Here is a 5441-nt window from a genome sequence, read left to right as displayed (position 1 = left end):
TAATTGCAGATGTGCATATTAAGAAATTGTTACGTCTACACAGCCTGAAGAATGTGGATGGACCTTACTTATTGGAATTTAGTAGACACTAAGACACTGCTGATTGAACCTTGACTGGAATGGGCACTGAATATGTAGCTGACCTTAACCACATGAACACTTTGAGAGAACTAACCAAAAAGTTGCCAATGTTCCTCCGAGCAAAATGGACGGAGTGTGCTGGGAAAATCTTTGTATCAGATCGCAGACCTAAGTTTGGAGATTTCGTGAGATTTATCAAAGAAAGAGCCAAGTTGTTGGACAACGAGTTTGGATACGACATTAACTCTGGACCCTCCACAGAAACAATTCTCGGAAGGAGTAAGGGGAATTAGAGCAAACCTCCCCTCCACTCGTCAACGTTCTTGACTGGAACTGGATCAAGCAGTGCATATATACATAGTACATATGCTTATAAAGACAGACCATGAAGGCTTTGTTTTACCGGCGGGATTAAAGCTTAAACCTATGCGCCGCAAAGTTCTTGTGCGGGACTGTAGGGAACATCGGAAACAGTCATTTTATATGGCACTCGCTGCGCTGGACTGGAGTGACGTCCTCAATGAGGTGGACATAAACAAGGCGGTCGAGGTGCTTGAGGTAAAGATTCGTGCAGTGATGAATAAGTTTATGCCGCAAAAATCTGTACGCATGTCATCGCGTGACCCAGTTTGGATGTCCCCATTAGTCAAGTGTATGCTGAGGACTAAGTCCCATATATCTTTAAAGAATAAGGAACGCCTGTCTTTATTTAATAAGCGCATTTCTGAGCTGATAACCGAGAACAGAAGAAAACTGGCTGCCATTGGTAGCGGTGAGTGGTGGAAGGGCGTGGACGCCCTATCGCAGCGTCGCAGGTCATCGTTGATAAATTTGGACAAGAACTCTCTAGTTCGTCTGAACGACTACTTCGCCAACCTGTGCTATGATGACACTTACGTTAGACCTAGTGATATGGATATCCCGGACAGTGTAAAGCCCCCGAAAATATCTGAGCGGTGTGTCTGGAATACCTTAGTTCATGTAAAGAAAACCGCAACGGGACCAGACGACCTCCCATACTGGATCTGGAAAGACTGTGCTGAGCTACTCACACCAATCGTCACTCACGTTTGGAATCTGTCGCTGTCTACTCATACATGGCCAGACTCCTGGAAAAGGGCAAATGTTAATCCTCTCCCCAAAGTGAACATGCCTATAGAGGACTCAGACTACCGTGGTATTAATGTTACTCCCGTTATTGCCCGGTTGTTTGAGAAGGTCGTGTATCGTACACAAGCACAGTCAGTCATTGAGAGCAACCTGAGCCACACCCAATTTGCATATAGACAGGCGGGTAGTTGCACAAATGCCTTGCTCGCTATCCAGCACCAGACATACAAGTATTTAGATAGTAGTGACTATAGCGCAGTGCGAATTTTTACCATGGACTTCAGTAAGGCTTTCGATTTTGTGAACCATGCTATTTTGTCTGCCAAACTGAAACAGCTACCTCTAAATCCGTACATTATCAATTGGTATCATAGTTTCCTCTATGCAAGACAACAACGTGTTGTTAGTTATAATTTTTTAGGACAGTGGAAACTTGTCAATAGAGGAACCACACAAGGTAGTGTAAGCGGACCGTATCTTTTTAATATATTTTTGAACGATTTGGAGATTTTTTTTAATGGTTGCCCTGTGCTTTTTAAATATGCCGATGATTCCACTATTCTTTCGCCTATCACTAGGAATAGTGACCCGTCTGCCGACTTAGTAGGACAGTTCTTAACATGGTGTAAAGACAATAGAATGGTCTGCAACCCTTGCAAATGTAAAGAGCTGGTTGTTAGAAAGAAAAATCATAATGTACTCTACTCTCCAATTAATAATATTCCCCAATGTAATAGCTTCGTTTTACTAGGAGTAACTTTACAGAGTGATGGAAAATTTGATGAGCATGTAAGAACTAAGCTTGTCAAAGCAAACAAGTGTTTACACGTCCTACGAACATTGAGAAAGGAACATTACTCTCAGGCAGAGATTGATCATCTTTTTATATCGATTGTTTTGGCTAATTTTAGCTATGCACTTTCAGTCTATGGGGCATCTGAGTCCGATCTTACGGTTGTACAAAATTTTTTAGACCGATGTCATAAACGCGGTTTTATCTCATTTCCAGTTTTTATCAAGAACCTTTTAAACAAACAAGACAGAAACATTTTGAAGAAACTAAAATCAACGGATTGCCACCCCCTGAAAGATATCATTCCTGTCCAAAAGACATATCTACACAATCTCAGGAAAAAAGGCTGCGCGCGCCCGAAAATTAATACACAGCGCTTTATGAACACATTTGTAAATAGGTTGATATTTGAGCTCCATTTATTGTAATGATATACTTTTTAATTCATAATATGTATGTAGATTTCTGTAGTTTTTTCAATTCATTGTAACATAAGATATGTAGTTTTATCTTATGATGGAATAAAGACTTTTTTATTATATATTATATTATATTATTATTATTATAGTGGTCATCAGAATGAAAACAAGAGAGGGCCAGACTTCGTAAAGAAACAAGCTCCATGTCTGGTTTGTTCCGAGCGACATGAAATTTGGAAGTGCGAAAGGTTCAAAGGTTTCACATATAGTCTGGGAGCAAATGTCATAAAATAAGGTCCCGTGTGAAGTTCATGCTGAAAGCAAGCACCTAATGTAAAAATGTTCCTTAGGTCCTACAAAACATGAAAAGTTTTGGTGCTAGCTTTGCCACTTTCTCAAACGGCTTTTAAGGGGGGGTTGAATTCTGACCCGTGAAATCCAGCGTGAAAACGAGGCTAAAACACATAATTCCTTATAACTTTGTTAATAACAGACGAAAATACACCAAACTTGCTCACATGATTGGGCATGATCCTCCCTGTTGATTTATGCTAATTTACATAGGTCGCGTGACCTTACGCATGAAAGCGAGGCCGAAACACATAATTTACTATAAATTAGTCAAAAAAATCCTTATCATGCCAAACTTGTTGACCTTAGGCATCGATTGGTGCCACTTTGTAGTGTCACGTGACCCCATACATGACAATGAGGCTGGATTGCAAAACACGCCAAAGGTGAACAAATCATCCAGGACAATAACGTTGACTCATTGTTATGCATATTAATGCTTTATGTATAGCATTTGAATGAAAAAAAATAAAAGCTAAAAAGGTGCAATGATAGTGTATTTTGTGTCGCTTATATAACTTTATTATGAGCGATTTCTACAATCCTATTTCGCACAAATTCCTGTGGATTTTTAACCTAGGGGGCCTGGGTTATTGTAAGCCTGAACTATTGGTCAGCAGTAATTATTTGAGTATCCGCCATTTTGTACTTACAGTCATCACAGTGCTTGTAGTATGACGGATTTTGGCCGGTCTAATGCCCTTTAGATTTTAAGCTATATGTAATCTGCCAAGAAAAAAGCACAGCCAATCTTGTTGAAAATCCAATTTCCCATCAAAAACCTTTTGGAAGCAATCGAAGAACGTTCAAAGTACGAGGAAATCAACTCGAAAACATTGTGGCTTGTGCTTAAAGATCTACCACGAGAAGAGCTTAAAGAAAAAGCAACATGGCATAGGTAGTGCTACCAAGAAACCACCCACTCAGGAAAGATCAAGAGGGTAAAAGAGAGGTTTCAGAGAGAGGTTAGAGGGCCAAATGAAGCTCGAAGAAAGACAAGTGAATCGCTTCAGGTAATTGCTAGGTGTAATGGCTCATAACTTTAATTTTTTATTTTATTGTGTTTTTCTTCTTGGAATCGCTGAAAAGGTAATGACATCCTTGACATCTCAAAACATTTCATTTCATTTCACTAACCAGGGTCTTTTTACAAGGTCGAAAACCGTCCCTTATGACAGCAATCTGTGCTTCTTTTGTGAAGAGAAAGCGAAGTACCAGAACCCTCAGCATTTGATGTCAACATCATCTGCTGGTAGCTCTCTTGATAATGTAGTAAAGCAATCAAAGGATCCTAAACTGCTCGTGAAGCTCTCGACGGCTCTAGACAGCACTGACGCTCATGCCATTGATATTAAATATCATAAAAGCTGCTAGGCGAAGCATGTGACTGGGGTCCTGCGTAAAACTATCAAAGATGACGAGGAAAGGTCAAGAAGTGAGACAGCGGCTAAGCTGGAGTTTTTGAACCTTACCCAAGCTGCCCTCAATAGCGGAGAAATACTCAACATGGCACAGTTGGAACAGGCTTTTGATTCCATTTCAAACAAGACTCAGCCGACATTCAGTTAAAGAGCTTATCCAGAAAGAGATAAAGGAAGTTGAGTTCCATGAGCCCACTAGAGCTAATGAGCCCGAGAGGGTCAGCGTAGAGCAGTGTAGGGATGCCGCTATCCATATTGTAGAATCCACAGCTGACAGTGATGAATCTATGAAAACTATCTTTGATGCCGCTTCAATATTGAGAAAGGCTATTAATCGAAGCAAGAAATGGGTCTTCTCTGGCTCTCTTCAGCTGCTTCTTCAGGTGGATAATCCAAGGTCCCAATAAGACACTATCTGATAAAAAGTGCAATGAGGTACACAAAAGAGCAATGCAATTAGCGCAGAATACAATAGCTTTGTGTCTAACGGACAGGTAGGTTGACAATAAGAGGTCGAAAGCGGTCTACTGCACTAGAGAAATACCCCAACACCTCGCAGTTAGCCTAGCAATACACCAAGCAGTATGAAGCAAAGAGCTGGTTAATCTCCTCCATGGATTTGGCATGGCTGTAGAGTACAATCGCCTGTTGAGATTGCAGTCACAAATTGAGGAAACTGTCCTGAATTGCATAGAGAGTGAAGGTGGCATGTTTCTCCCTCCGGATATCTTGAAAGGACAGCATGTATTTTTTGCTATTGATAATATCGATTTCTCAGAGGATATGCCGGACGGGAGGCGTACTCTACACGGCACAGCAATGGCTATTAATGAGAAAGTGGAACCCCAAGATGAAGAACCTGTATTAAGGTACCATAACTGTTCTACTAAGAAGCATGATGCACTCATTTAATCCCAAGTGCTCGATGGGAGGGGGGTTAATTAGATAATAGACGTTTAATTTTACTTTTACTTTGCCATGACTGGTCTGTGTGATTCAGGTTTTTCTTTGTTTCAATACGACTAGCCAGTAAGTTAAAAGCTAATCTCATTTCTAGGATGTAGGATAGAAAAGATCACCTTCTTGAACAGCATTTTGCTTCATAAGTAGCTGTTGTTGCGTTTTGTTTTTCATTTTGATAGATTAGAGGAGCCAAATGATTCATGCCGTTCTGTAACAGAACTGCTGAATCGCTGACATCTTTAATGCCATGCGTGGAGCTGCCATCAAGGCCCCCTTCTCTTGTGTACCCTACATTTGAGCTGT

Source organism: Pocillopora damicornis, chromosome 12, assembly GCF_964200805.1.
Source record: "Pocillopora damicornis chromosome 12, jaPocDami1.2, whole genome shotgun sequence".
NCBI classification, from domain to species: domain Eukaryota; kingdom Metazoa; phylum Cnidaria; class Anthozoa; order Scleractinia; family Pocilloporidae; genus Pocillopora; species Pocillopora damicornis.
Note: the sequence above shows the minus strand (reverse complement) of the source record.